The sequence below is a fragment of the Ambystoma mexicanum genome, chromosome 1q (assembly GCF_040938575.1).
Source record: "Ambystoma mexicanum isolate Mex_15411 chromosome 1q, UKY_AmexF1_1, whole genome shotgun sequence".
In the NCBI taxonomy this organism is placed as follows: Eukaryota; Metazoa; Chordata; class Amphibia; order Caudata; family Ambystomatidae; genus Ambystoma; species Ambystoma mexicanum.
In genome coordinates this window covers 16703568-16719447 of record NC_090922.1, presented here as the reverse complement: position 1 = coordinate 16719447, position 15880 = coordinate 16703568, and the positions used below count along the sequence as shown (strand labels likewise).

The 15880-nt window shown below is 47.8% G+C and overlaps 1 protein-coding gene across 3 annotated transcripts in view; it reads left to right on the top strand.

Moving 5' to 3' along the window:
- Positions 1–15880, top strand: part of NCSTN (nicastrin) — a 1205995-nt gene that overhangs the window by 1071287 nt on the left and 118828 nt on the right. The window lies entirely within an intron of this gene.

Genomic DNA, 15880 nt, shown 5'->3' with positions numbered 1-15880 from the left:
GCATTGTGGCAGCATTTTGTTCATAGGCCAGAGATGAGATTGGGGCAATGACCACTCTTAGACTGGGTCAGAAGGCACATTCTGCCTGCAGCTGTCTTTATTTACTATTTCCTGCGGACTACCCACATTGATCCTTTTGCATATCCTAAGGAAGTGTTGCTGGTGCCATCAGTAGGCCGGTAGCTGTGAACGTAGTCCGAGGAGAATGTTTGCACAAAATAATGTCTCACTCAGCATGGAGCAGAACACAGACGTCCAATTAGCAGTCAAACCTTGTATATGCACTTTTTGTATTTAAGGGGGATATTCTTTTTAAATTGTACACAACATCAATTCTGTTTGAATTACTCAAACGGGTAGAGAAGGCCCACAGACACAAGCTCACAGGGTTCTTTTTTTTTTTTAAACAATTTTATTAATTTTACAACCAACACAAACCAAACTTGCAGCATATACAATAACATTTCAATTATACATTTCTTCAATCGCTTGCGCTGCTTCCCGTATCCCACCCCCCGTTACGAGCCTATTTCTATTGATGTTCTATTCTGCATCTTGTATTGGAGTATTTGGTTCCCGAGAGTTCTGGTAGGTCTGGCACTGACCCAAATAGTTCTGCTATCAACTGTTTCCAAGCCATCAAGGTCTCAGCCTCCTCCTCCCCCCCAACACTACTAGCCTCTTGCCATACCATGGTTTCCGCCTCCGCCCACTTTTGTAGGTCTTTCCACCATACTTCTAAACGTGGTTTATGACATGTCTTCCATCCCATAGCTATTCTCCTTTTCGCAAGCGCATATGCCAGATCTTTCAGTTTGCTTACTTACCCAAATTTACGCGGCCTGGGGAAGCCCCCCAACAGACAGGCCCACACTTTATCTACCACAATCTTGATACCCTTCTCTGCGAACTTATGTTCAAGCTCCCCCCAGAAGCTCTCAATAATCGGGCATGACCAAAACATATGCACCATGCCCGCATTCTCCTCATTACATTTAGGGCATGCCTGTCTTTCTGCATTTTTGAACTTGGCTATCCTTTGGGGTGTCAGGTACCCCCTATGCGTAACATACAGTTGGATCTGTTTGAGTCTAGCATTCCTCGACACCTTCTTGTGATACCCTTGCGCTCGTTCCCACATCCCATCTTCCATCGGGGCTCCCACCTCGTTTTCCCACTCCAGTCTCAGCTGTGTCACCTCCTTTCCCACTTTAGTCATCAACATCTCATATATCCTAGACGTCTCATGGCCCCCCTCCGCTATATCATATATTACATCTATAATAGCGTCTGGTTCTCCTTCGAGTACCAGTTCAGGCCACGTTCTCTTGATCTTCCGCACCAGTCTATGATATGTGATAGATTGGCCAATGTGTAGCCCAGTTCCCACCCCCAGCTCCTCATAGTCTGTTATGATCCCATCCTGCCAAATATCCCCCATCGTAACTATCCCCACCGGCTCCCAGTGGTTCCTAATCAGCTTCCTTAACTGCTCTTCCCCGCCTGCCAGCGCAACCATTGGCACCTGTGGGGAGCACGGATATGGGTTCTCCATCAATTGACATGCCCTGGGCCACATCTTCCTCCCCAGTACCATCATCTCAGGGCTGCTGGGGGCAACCGCATAACCTCCTTCAGATAAAACGGGCCGCAATCCCACCCAAACAGCCTGCTTTCAGTGGTTATCTCTTCCGAGAGCCATTTAGCCACATACTGTAGCTGACTTGCAACATAATAAACTTCATAATTTGGCAATTTTATGCCCCCTTCTCATGAAAATTCTGCAGCTTCCAGAGGGCTAATCTATTCCGTGTGCCGTGCCACAGGAAGTCCCTGCACATGCTGTCCAGTCTGTTGAAGAACCTCTTTGGTATACAATATGGAATATTCCCAAAATAATGTAGGAGCCTGGGCAAAAGCACCATCTTTAGCATCGCACCACGTCCCATCATTGCCAAAGGCAGCCTTACCCAGAACCGCATGCAATTCTCAATTTTCTTGATGGCTACCTCTGTATTACACTTGTGCTCTTCTTCAACCGTGTGATATATGTCTATGCCAAGGTAGCGGAATGTGATGGCCGCCCATGGTACTTGCAACACCGGTAGTTGTTCCGGGGGAATCCCCTTATACACCCCCAATGGGAACATACTAGACTTCTGAGGGTTCACCGCTATACCAGACATGTCCGCAAACCTTCCCATCACCTCCAAAATATATTGGAGGTTTTCCTCTGGGTGTCGCAAGTATAGTAATATGTCATCTGCGTATAGGAATATCAGATGTTGTTCACCTCCCGCATGGATGCCTATCGTGTCATAATGTTGCCTTAAATAGATCGCTAGGGGTTCCAAGGCCAGTATATAAAGCATGGGGCACCATGGCCAGCCCTGTCTGGTTCCTCTTCGAAGCTTCCATCTCTCGGATATCACCGACCCCGTTTTTACTCTGGCCAGCGGGTCGCTATATAACATTTTAGCCCACTGCAAATATCCCGGACCCATCCCATAGCCAGCCAGGAATGCCAACGACCATGGCCATCTGACAGAGTCGAAGGCCTTTATTGCATCCAGCGAGACAATCGCCAATTCGTCCTTGCTTTCATTACCATATTCAATGACTCTATGGAGTCTTCTAAGATTGTTAGATATATTCCTATTGGAGACATAACCTGTCTGATCCGGATGTATGAATGTGCCTATGACCCTACGCAACCTGTTTGCCAGAACGGCAGTTAGAATTTTACTGTCTTGATTTAACATCGACAGGGGTCTATAAGAACTGCAGCTATGCCCAGGTTTATTAGGTTTAGGAAGCAGTATTATAATTGCTTCTCTGAGTGACTCTGGCAGTCTGCCTAGCTCATACGCCTCATTCAGCATATCTAGCAGCGGGGGAGCACCTCATCCTTAAAGATTTTATAAAATTCACTTGGAAGACCATCTGCCCCTGGGGTCTTACTAGTTGGCAACTATCTCACCACCTCTCCTAGTTCTTCCAGGGTGATTGGTGCATCCAACTCCTCCCTTTCCTCAGCACTAATCTGCGGCAGTCCTATGTCCTCTAATGTTTCTGCTATCATTACCCGATTATCCTCGCCGTCATCCCCATACAGCTGCCCGTAATAATTTACAAATTCCTGATTAACCTCCTCCTGGGTACCCACCACCCCTCTGTCTTCCCTCGTTATTGATCTGATCGGGGGCCTAGGGGTTTCGCTCTTATATAACCATGCCAAGATCCATCCCGGTTTATCTCCTCCCGCATGCTATCTCTCTATGTATTTTTTATAGTTAAGGTTACACAACCTCTCCCAGAGCCCTGGGCACTTTTGCTGCAGCTCTAGTATCAGATCAGCGTTTTGGCTGGTACTGTCCCCTCCCTTCAGTGCCCTTTCCAGTTCTCCCTCTGTACTCTGCAGGTCCGCCAGGATCCTACCCTGCAACACCTCAGACTTCGCGATGGCCACCCCCCTCATCACAACCTTAAAGGCTTCCCACAATGTACCCGCCGACTCCACACTGCCCGTATTCGTCTCAAAGTAGCTAACAATCTCCTCCCTCATATCCTCCCTAAAGAGGGGGTCTCTAAGCGCCTCTGCCCTGAGGCGCCACGTCATAATTCTTGCTCTTGGCGGGCAACACTGGCATCCAAGAAGCAGGGGCGAGTGGTCGGAAAGGACTCTCGCTTTATATTCAGCCTGCGAGATCTCGTCAGTATGTCCAGAGTGACGAAGACATGATCTAGCCTTGTGTGCAATTGCTGTGGGGCGGAGTAATGCAAGTATTGCCTCTCATGAGGATGACGCACCCTCCATGCATCTTCCAGCCCAAAGTCATGCAGCAGTGTCTGTAGCGCCTTTGCCGACGGGGCAGATCCATCCATCTTTCCATCTGATCTGTCTACCTTAGGGTTTAATACACAGTTAAAATCCCCTCCCCAAATCACTGCACTCCTCACACACATGCTAAGCTTGTTACACAGGGTTTTAAAGTAGGCCGCTCTGTTCTGGTTCGGGGCATACGTATTGACAACACTTATTTCCCTGTTCTCCACCAGTCCCCTCACTATCACCATCCTCCCGTCCGTCTCCACCAACGTCTGTAACAGCTGAAACGGGACGTGTGGTGCCACCCAGGTGATCACACCCCTAGCCTAAGCCGAATATGGTGAGCCCACCAGGGTTCCCTTCCATTTCCTCCCAATCATCTCCATCTTGTCTCGCGTTAGGTGCTTCTCCTGCAATAAGGCAATATCTATCTTCTGTCTTCGTAGATACAGCATGACCATGTTTCTCTTCAGGTAACTATTAAGTCCCCTGACATTCCAAGTGATTATTTTAAGCTCCCTCATGGCATGTCAAAGACCCTCTCCCTCCCTCATCTATGGATTCCAGCTCCAGCCGCTTACTCCGTCTAGGTAGGCTCGTACCCCAAATTAAACTTCCCCTAACTATCAACACAACAAACTCTCCCCCCTCTCCCCACCACCCCCCTCCCAACCCTTCCCCAACAACACCCTCCCCAACTGTTGCCCAGCTCCATCCCTGGATCTCAGGCACCCCGCATCTAGCCCTTTCTGGCAAAGCCTGTACTCGCAGCTCAGAAGGGTAAAGCCGCCCTAATGGCCACCTTACTACTAGTTCTTGGGGGTAGGTTGCCTCCATCCTGCCGCTCCTGTTTATTCTGAATTTCCTACGCCTAGTGCTACCCAGTTCGTTTACACATTTAATTCGCTATATTCCAGTCCAACAGGGTTATAGAGTCCATAGGCTACACCATGTAGTTCTAATGTTCAGAAGCCTCATGTAAGGGCTCCCCTCCCTCTCATCCCCCCGTGATCTCAATACCTTCTCATCACTCGTGTTTCTGCAGAACCTGCTCCTCATTCTGTTCTGGGCTGCCCTGCAAATCCAGCCATTTTGCCACTTCCTCTGGGGGGTCAAAAAAGAGCGCTCTGTTTTTGTGCAACACTTTTAGCTTTGCCGGATACAGGAGCATATACCTGATACCAGCCGTGCGCAGTCTCCTCTTGACCGCCACATAGCTGTACCTCTACCTTTGCACTAGCATAGTATAGTCGGGATATGCCGTGATGTTGGAGGATGCTCTTTCTATCGTTCCCCCTTTACGAAAATACTCCAGGATCTTCTTCCTGTCTTTATAGTTTAAAATGTTCGCAATTATTGCCCGCGGTGGGGCCCCTGGCCGTGGCTTCCTCATCAGGGCCCGATGTGCACTTTCAACCGTGAACCCTTGTGAGAGCTTGTCTGCCCCTATCTCTTGCAAAATCATATTTTCGACATAGTCCGTGGGGTCCTGACCCTCTTCTTCCTCCGGCAGGCCGACCACACGGATGTTGTTCCGTCTTGCCCTTCCTTCCGCTTCTTCCACTCGGTTTACGAGGTTAGCAACCTGTTGTTTTAATATGTGGACCTCCTTCGCATTCTGCGTGCTTACATCCGTGTTAGTCTTGACCGCACTCTCCAGGCCACTCGTCCTTTCCACCAGTGCTGTGACATCCTGTCGCAGCAGAGTAACTTCAATCCCCACTGAATCTATTTTATTCTCCAAGGCTGTCCATAAATCTGCCATAGCCGTACCCCATTTGGCACTCAATTCTGTTATGGCGGCTAGAACCTGATGATTATCCCCTTGCGGGGTACCTTCCAAGGAAGCGGCCGCTCCACTCTGCGCCGGGGTCGAGGGGGCCCGCTGCGCCTTTTGCAAAGGTCTCCATTGTGGGTTGCTTGCTCTTGGCCCCCAATCCTTTAACTGACATTGTGCCAACTGTCCCGCACGTCTGGTTCCAGCCCTTCAGCGTTCTCGTGCCTACACCAGTTCAGTTAGGCACTAGGACATCTCCTTCAGAGCATTACGATGTGTGGTGGCCTACGAGATTGTGTTTCGAATGGGCTATGTCCTCCCACCTGTTTCTGTAGGCGATGTCTCCTAAGCCTGCTCTTGCAGGCCAATGGGCACGCCTTCTCTGCCGTCAACACCGTGCCTCGGGCTTCTGTAATGTGCAGCGTTTTGTGTTCGCCTTAAGGGGAACTGCCCCGCAGCATCTGCATCCAGCCTTCTCAATTCTGAGCCCCGGCATGTTCTGCCATCTTACAACCGTCCAGACCCCTTCTTGGCCGCATCTTGTTACTGCTTGTGCAAAAGTTCTCATACATTAGCCATTATTCCTGGCAACATGTCTCGCCACATCTGGTGTCGTCCGGCCCCCTCAGCGCGGGTCAGCTTGCCTTGTCAGTAGCTATTTCCGCAGTCATGCGACCATTCACATCTGGGGCGTACAACACCGCCGCCTCTAGCTGCCACCTAACGCGCCCACAGAGTCTGCTGCGCTGTCTGCCCGCTGCTCCAAATCCCACCGGCGGCAAGGCTTTCAATGTGTGAGCCTATGCTATTAATCCAGTGGGGAGCGTGCAGGGTCAAGGCCAAATCCCCTGCACAAGTGTGAATATTCAATCCTTTCAATCCCAATCTTGGCACTATTTCGCCATGTCTGCTGTTGCTGCTGCAGACCCTTTGTCTTACGCCATCTTGTGTCCACTGTATATGCTCGGCCGTATGTCGAGTGTACGTCCTCCTCCTAGCCTTTCACGAATGCACGATGCTTCTACAATGGAGCGCAGGGCTCCTGACTGCACATTGTCGCACACTGTTTGTGGGGCTCTTCGTGCGTTTGCTTAGCCTTCTTTTTAATACGAGCCGCGCTGACACCATCCCTCAGCGCGGCTCTCCTGCCGATGCTTGTTCAGGATCAGGATTGTTTTGTGCCACAAAGTATCCTATCTTCCAGCCCTCCTGGATTCTAGTGTGCTCGGCAATGGAAGATATTTCAGCGGACCCGCTGCTACAATGTATCCGCAGCTGGCACTGCTTCGCTCGACTGCTGTGCCTATTCACAGCGCGCTCCCCCGCTCCCGGCGCCGCAGCTATCACAGTCTCTCGCGGCGGGGCGTACTGCCAGGAAGCGCCTCGTACTGCATGGGGTGCATGAGGGGAGAACAAGCAAAAAGTCAATGCCCAACCCAAACGTCCACTGGCGGCCCGCTTTTCTAATCTCCCTCGCCCTGCTCGGTCTTCTCTTCTGTTGCGGATGCAACCTCTTTGTCATCCGCCATCTTGCCTGTCCCCAAGTATGCACGGCCGTCTCCTGTAAAGTATGTATTCTCCGTTATGCGTGGATCAGCTTCCTTGATTCTTACAGGTAGTGTAGGCCACCAGTTCTGATGCCTGCGCTTATATTTTCAGAGTGTGCAGGTCATTTTTTCAGCGTTTTGCGTCGGATCGAAGTCGGATCTTCAGGAGCAGCCCAACGAGGCACGTCCTATTTCATGGCTAGTTAGCCACGCCCTACTCAGCTCACAGGGGTTTTGTGTGATAATTCTGCATTTGTAACACTTAACACAAAAATTACTGTTTTTTTACCCAATTGTGTGCTGCCTTCATATGCAGATTTATCACAATTTTCTTTTTCACTACACACCTTCACAAGACCGTTATTTTACCCACATGCATTAAGTATCCACACAGTACCCAAGTTCGCTTTCACAAGTGCTGGTGGGGGACTCTGCACCCCGGAGCCTTTTGGAGGCCCATCTTGAACTGTTTCTTAACACTTCAGTAGGATTTGTTAATTAAATCTGACAAATATTTTAGTCCTCCCCACATAAATATTCTAGGAGGGGATAATTTATTATTCCAATTTCATTGCTCAAAATGTGGGGAACCTTTTTATTTTGGAGCCCTGGGCTGGTGTACCGTGAATTTTCTAAGTAAGGCTTTGGTAGCCAGTCATAATGTCGAATGCAAAAAGTCAAATCCAAAAATGTTTAGAAAAAAAAATGTCGAAAAAAAACCTCTGTTTTTTTTATTTGTATGTTTTTTTGGCTTTATTTAGTAAAAATAAACAGGGGGCTTGGGGGGAACCCCCCCATTAAAAAATAAAATAAAAACACATTCGAATTTTTTTTTTTGTTGACATTTTTGCATTCGACTTTTTTTTTATTCGACTTATTCACTATAAACCTAGGGCTTTCAAAAGAAAACGTAAGGATGTTCATAAGCAATTGGAATTAGAAGCTCAACTTGTTCAAGTGTGCACATACCTTATGACTAGACATCACAGTGGCTGCTGCCTGTGATAAATGGGTCTGATAAACGGATGAAGAGCACAGATGTTGAGGACCTCCCGTTTCTCACCAGATGTCCAGTCAAAGCTTTTGGATATGCCCTTTTGGAATAGCCTGTTCTGGGATAAGGCTGACAAATCGGTGCAGAAATGCCAAGCCTTCTGGGCCACATCCTTCAGGGTTGCTCTGCAGCACCCATCTACCTCCACTCCGAGGGATTCTTTCTTTCTTTATTTTTTTTGCCTTTGCTCGCTGTGGTAAGGGCCAGATCCCCCCACCCCCCGCCCCCGCCATCAAGCAGCTGTAGTGCCTTCCTCCATGTCAAGGTAGAGGTGTGTCCAAAAATGAGGTTTTACTGTCTCTTCTGTTTCTGCTACAGCCCCCAATGCAAAACCACTGTAAATTGGATGTCATCCATTTGACTCAGGACATTGGTCGACAAATGGAACTTCACACACCTTTAACTGCAGAGGTTTAAGTTCACATTGATTGTGATCGCTCCTGAGAGTTCTGAGGATGGGATACTTGGCGTTGTATATGTCCATCTATCCTCCGTCTGAAGGTGGACTTGCCCTCCCACTCGGGCCAGGTCCCCCTCAAAGTCTCATCATCCTGAATCTTCATTCTTGGCTACTAAGAGGCTAAGATGACAGGAGGGTGACTTGTCGGACAACATCCTACGTTTGTTCCTGGCTGCTGCCCGTACAGGCAGAGCGGTTACTAAATAGACCATGATTAGATGGATCATTCTCTGCCTTTCTGAATGTTACGATCTGGCTGCAAAGGATGTGCCTGATGGTCTCAGGGCTCGTTCAGCCAGAGGCCTGACTGGCACCTCTGCAGAGGGTGGTCTCTGCATTGGACATCTGTGAAGTGTGAAGGCATCATGATGCAAGACACAGACAACAGATTCAGAATTCAAAACCAAATACTTTATTAACTTAAATGTCAGGATGGAAAAAGGCCTAACTTGCCCTTTGCTAAGGTGGGATTTTCCTACCTAAATAAAAGGAAAGTCTGAGTCAAAGAGTTCAATTTAAGAATATCTCTGTGCCCAAAACCTATACTTGCCCTCACAACTAATCTATACAATGTATAGTGATGTCAGCAACCAAAACAAACAGTGTCCAACACAAAGTTCTGAGGTTCTTCCAGCTCGCAGCTTCCTTCCCCAAGTAACATTTCTGACAAAGTCTCAAAATTACCTTTCTTAAGTTCAGGATGATAGTTTTAACCAGTACTCCTTTCCCCAAGTTCCAAATACCACAGTTCGAAACCCAAAAGTTACAAGTCTCTGGGTACCCTTCCCAAAAACTTGGCTTCAATATCACACAAAAAATATCCTTTGTCTTCTTAGGGTACTTAGTCACACTTGAACCCTGTTTTATGTTTGGTTTGAATGTAAATATCTTGACTGTGTTGGATTAAACTTCATGGTTCCAGTTAATTAGACTTTCAATATATATTTCTGCTGTATGTAGTTTCCACACAATTTGGTATCCAATAAGTCTCTTTTTTGGTTCAATGTTAAAGTTCCATTCACTTTAGAATTCAGCATGCAATGGTTTTATTTGGATTTAGAATTTAATTTTGGTTCAAGGTTAAACGTCTATTCACTTTAGAATTCAATATGTAAAAGTTCTGCTTATTTGAAAAGTTTTCATTCAATTTGGTATTCAATAGACATGGGTTGCACACATAATTGACTTTCAATTCAACCCACTGTTTAATGTTCCTTTAGTTTGCTTTAAATGGAATACCCAGCACTTTGAGACTTTCGGAAACGTGTTTCCATAAACGCGCGACCACTCCGATACAAAGTATTCCTCTAGAATGGTAACGTTCAAATGCCTGCACACCGGTTTCTCAATTGTTAGAAACACACTGGTCGCGTTCACAGCTTTTCCAGCAGCACTGGTCATACAGCCTTCTGCTTTTCATGTCCGGGGTCCACCTCCTGCCCCTCAGGCACTCCTGTGGTGACCTCCTAAGAGGAACGAGCACCTCAAACACAAGGAAAAGGGACAGCCTCTCCACACGGCTCCCTTTACAACGTTCAGTTTGCTCCACAGAGCCCCAGCTCCCATGCCACACTTCCATAGACCACCTCTTTCTGTAGACCTCAGCGTCTCAGCGTGCTTTTCAAATAAGGTTCCTTGCTGCTTGCGTCGACCTCCCTGCTGCTTCTCCTGTAGCTCCCTGCCCTACTGGGCTGGTCTCCTTTTATACACCTGAAGCCTCTTGACTGGCTCTAGGTATGAATGTCCAATTAGCCCTGCCTGACCACAATCAAAGGGACATGCCTGACCTTCACAGCTCTTAGCAGGCATCGTCCTTGTCCCAGTATCAGACTGGTAAGAGACTTTGTAGTCCTGGATTATTCCCAAGTAGGCCTGCAGAGTCTCCTGACCGCATTAGAAAACTATGTGCGAAATAATAACTTAACCATTAATCCAGCGAAGTCCAAGACCTTAATTTTGAGGCATCCTAGAAAAGCAGTGAAGAACTATGCCTGGAGCTTGGACCAGTTGCCTATAGAGACACCCAGCTCCTTTCCGACGAAATGTTGTTTGTTGCTATCAATCGAGCTAAAAATGGTAAAGTTGGGAGCTCAAATTAAAAAAATCAAATCCCAATTTTGGAAATGTTCAAAACTTCCACTTGTGAGATTTTACATAGACAAGGTAGTCCCGATAGTCCTATTTGGTTTGGATTACAACTCTTTAGCCATGGACATAGAATGGGACACAATTGAAGCTAAGTTGTGGAAACTAACTCTAGGTCTACTGGACTGTTTTCCAATAGTTTCCCTTTGTTTTGAACTAGGCCTCTCGTCACTCGGATCATGGATGGAATGGAAGTGGATGGCACTCCATAGACTAGTTCCACCCAAGAACTCCCTATTTGAGGAAGTTGCTCGTGAGATGCACCTTGGTAAAAATGGGTTCTTGGTTAAATTCCACGGTAGATGTTCTGCAATATTGGCGAGATCCGACTGTGATGTTGACCTTCTCCTCCAGAATCCAGTAAAGGTGAAAGAAAAGATGAAGCAATATGATTGGATAGGCACTGTAGACAGTATGAGGAAGGCGAAGAGATCTACCTCCTTTACATTGATTGATAAGCGGCTGTCTGTGGTGCCTGCCTATCTAAAAAAGTCACCTGATTTATGTTTTGGATTATCTTTTCTGAGATTCTGTTTAAATCTACTCCCTACTCTAGAGATACTGGCTACTAGAGATAGGTAAGGAAAGATTTCACCAAATTTTGATACGTGTGATAACAACGATGCTCAGACATCCAAACACCTACTATCTAAATGCCTGGGGACATGGAATATGAGGGTCAGAAGATTTGGTAGGTTTGTCCATCATGAATCCTGGTTAAATACTAATGAATTCTGGGGTAGATTATCCTCAGGCCAGGAGTCAGGTCTCTCAATGGAACTCATCAGAGCCCTAAGGGAACTCAAATTGATCATTGATTGAGATCCATAGGGGAGAGAAGGTAGGGAATGTGCACTGGATGCCTTTAGATCCTTGGTACTGTTTCTTTTATTTTCCGTCTGTTTTTTGTTCTCTGTAAAATGCAATTGTTTTGAGATCTGCTGGCTCTCCTTCCTTCAAATGTGCTTTCTTTTGCTGTTTCTGTTCCTTCTCCTTTCATTCTATTTTAGTGGATTGACTTAGTTTTTATTTGAATGATTGAAAAAATTGAGTGTAAATTGATTGAAGTGACTTAGTTTTATCTTTTATTTTTCATGTGTTTAAAGACAAATTTTGGCTATTGCACGATAAATAAATATAAAAAAAATAAAAATAAAATAAAAAAAGAGTGTAGTCTTCATTGCTCTGTTGCCTCTTCTTCGTCCCAGTGCTGTCAGGGGTTACATGTGGGGAAACAAGGGGAGCTGACTTACAATAACCTATAAAGGTCAGGGAAGGGTTGGGTTGGTCGTCAATAGGGAAAGGGGATACCATTTTTCGCCCAAGGGCTCCCCACTCCCAGGCCCCAAGTACCCTCGCCCAGGTGTCCTCCCTCGCTTCTCCGCCCCAAGGGTCAGGATCCAAGAGCAATGGCCTTTCCCTGGCCACCTGCGCAGAGGATCCAAGGGGTGTTAGCAGTGAGAATGCCCTCGGGTCTCTCACACAAGCTGCTACATGGGTTTCTCTGCACATGTTTGCCAGACATTACTGCCTGGATTCCCTGTCGGATCAGCACACTTCCTTTGGCTGAGCAGACCTTTAAGGTTTTCTGGTGTAGATGGTGGTTTTCTCACTTTCCTCCAATCTTCAGCTGTCTGAACTGCTTTAGGAGTCTATATAAGGGGAGAACTCTGTGGGAGGAAGGAATCCATTAGAAGAAAAAATTACCCCAGGTAAAGATCTTTCTGATTGATTTTTCCTTCCTTCCACAAATTCCTCATCTCCCTTTCAACCTGCCCATCTTGGCAGATGGCCTGTGCACCTCTTTGGTTCTACTGTCCCTCAGCTGCTGAGTGCTAAGGAAAAAGGCAGAACTGAGGTCATGGTGCGTGGTGACTCTATATCTACTGGTCCTGACATTTTTATTTAATTTTCGCTTGTTTAGGCACTTCTACAGGAAGTAAATACTGTTTCAAAGTGCCCACAGGGAAACAGGAAGGGGGCAAGGGATGAGAAACGATTACAATGCATAACAAATAAATATAAAATACAGTGGGGGGAGACAAACCTACTTTGCCTTTTGAGTTTTCAGAACGTGCAGGTACAGAAGGGAGAGGGAATGGGATAGGTGCTGGGGTGCTCATGGATGAGCAACAGGTGAAGTGCAATGAAAGGTAAGTGCGAGCCTCTGGGGATGGAGGGTGAGCCGAGGCAAGTGCTGAGGGTAGACAGAAGCTTGGGAGATTCAGTGTGGGAGGTCAGGGCCCCGAAGATGCATAAGGGCCCTGAACACCAATCAAGTGACTGTGAGATTAGCAGAGGAGAGAGCGAGGGGAGGAAGAGGTAAAGAGGAAGGTCTTGAGGATCTTTCAGAATTTAAGAAAGTCCTACTCAAGACGAAGCTGGAGGGGGAGGCTGTTACAAAGAAGGAAGCCAGCTGAGGAAAGCGATCGACCACCTGCCCTATGTTTAGCTAAACACTTCACACACAAGGAGCTGGTGCCCAAGGAGCACAGAGGTCTAGAGGGGGAATTGTTTGTAAGAAAGAGTTATAATAGTGTGGTCCCCGGCCCAGGAAAGCCTTGTAGATGATACAGAGGGATCTGAGTTAAATCCGTGAAGCAACCAGGAGCCAGTGAAGACTTAGAAGGGCAGGAGAGTTGCGGTCCATGGTCTTGAGGCCAAGGATAAGGCTTGCTGCCCTATTCTGGATTAGCTGGAGGGGTCGCAGAGTGGAAGAAGGTAGATTCAGGAGGACGCTATTGCAATAGTCAAGCCTAGAGAGAACCAGGGCCCGGGTAACATTGAGCCTCTGGGGTTAGGTGAGAAAAGGTAGAATTCCTTTGAGAAGGAAGAGCTGAAAGTGGGACTTCTTGGCAATGTCCTGAGTGTGAGAGAGGATGGAGGGAGAGGAGTCGAAGAGGACTGAGGTTTTCGGGATTCCGAAGAGGGGGCAGGGTGGGAATCCATGGAAGAAAGCCAGAGACATGGGAAGAAGTAGGGTGCAGGGGGCCCAATAGGAACGATCTCTGTTTTGCTTGCATTGAGGCAGAGATCATTGGAAGTGCACCAGGCCTGGATGGCAGAGAGGCAGTCAGGGATGATGGAAGGTGCAAGGGAATGAGCAGGAAGTTTGAAGAAAAGTTGTGTGTCGTCAGCATAACACTGGAATTTGGGAGAGGAGGAGGAGATGAGGCGTACCAGCTGAGTTAGGTAGATGTTAAAGAGCCACGGCGAGAGAATAGAGCCCTGGGGGACGCCAGGGGTGGAGAAGGAAGTGGGAGAGGAGACGGTGCCCAGGATGACTTGCGAGGAGCGGTCAGTTAAGAAGGTATTCAGCGAGTCCAGTGCCCACTGCGAGATACCAAAAGTGTTATGGAGCCTTTGAATGAGGATGAAGTGCTTGTCCATGTCAAATGCAGAGGAGAGATCAAGAAGGATGAGGACAGCAGGGGAGTTGGAATCCAGGGATGCAAGCAGTTCTTTACGTGTGTTCAGAAGAGTAGCTTCTGTGCCTCTGAATTCTCGGAATCCAGATTGATGGTCGTGGAGACCGCCAACAAGTTTGGTGTGAAAGTCAAGTTGGAACAGGGCCAACTTCTCCAGCAGTTTCCGCATGAAGAGGGTTATGGAGGTGGGGCGGTAGTTAGCTGGACAGGAAGGATCTGTTGATGGTTTGTTAAAGAGGGGGCCCACAAGGGAGTGCTTGAGGGAGGAAGGAAAAGAACCGGTAGCAAAGGAGTGGTTACAGAGATCAGCGAGTGCAGGGGCAAGAGAGCAAATGTTGTCCTTGATGGTTCTGGATAAGCAAAGGGGATACCTGTTTGGAAGAGACCTTCATGGAATGGACAACTTTGGTGACTTTTTCCAAAGAGTTAAGGGCGAAGGAGGAATGAGAAGGGTGAGCGGTCAAGGGAGGCAAGGGGGTGAGGGATGGGTTGGGAGAATGAGTGGCAAGGCTGTTCAGAATGTCCTGAGTTTTGAGGATGAAGTGAGTGCATTGCAGAGGGCTTGAGAAAGGAGTAGGGGAGGAAGATACTGCAGAAGGGTTGGCAAGTTCTCTGCAGATTTTGAAAAGTTCAGCTGTGTTGTTGGCTGCGCCAGATACCCGTGCCTGAATGTGGGCACTTTTCTTGGCACAGATAGTCTGTATTTGTTACGCTCACCTGGTCTCTGCGGGAACATTGGGGCATGGTTGGAGCCCTTCCTGGACTTGGCTCCCCTGGATCTTGGTTTTACCCCCGGCTGCCGTAGTGTGGACTACTTTGGTTGCTGGCAATGCCCTTGGGAGAAGGTAAGAGGCAGTGAGAATGCTGCGGTTGAATTGCGATCCCCCTCGAACCCCTCGTTCCAGAATGAGATGAGCATGCGTTTTGTAAGGATGAGCTCTCCGTTCTGCTTCTCTTCAGCTGGGGCGCCGTTGATAGACCTAGTTGCTTCACTGGTCCGTGTGCATGGTAGCCCAGACCGGCTGCGACCAATCCACTTTGGAGGTAAGTGTTCGTAAAAATGATTATTGTGCGTATCCTTTTGCAATGTCTTTACCCAATTATTATTGTCTGTAATTTTTATAATGTCTTCATTTTCCAATAGGTGTGAAGATGGCCACCCTGCGTCGTGGTGTTGGAAGCGAGTCTCCACGGTGCCAGATGGGAATGGGGAGGTCCCCACTAGAAGGTAAGTAGGGATTCAAGGTGGTACGCAAGGCTTAAGTGTTGCACGGCCAAGCATAAAATGTTAATGCAGTTTCTAACCTTATGCGTTCCTTTTCTTTTGCAGGGATGGCCTGGCGATGCTTGATGGAGAGCGGCTATCCGAGAACCTGCCGGTGGCTGCCAGATGGATGATCCGTGAGGATGCTGGACGCGAAGAAGACTCCTGCGTGATTGGATGCTCGTTACAGGTAAGGATGCGACGCGCTGCAGACGATGGATTTGCAGAGACAGGTAAGATGCGCGCTGTAGATGCAGAGTTGAAGTTAGCTGCGCTTCGAGCGATGATGTGGCTGGATTCAGGTAAGATGTGCGTTGAAGATGCAGAGTTGAAGTTCGCTGCACTCCGAGCAATGGTGGGGCTAAGATTCGGGTAA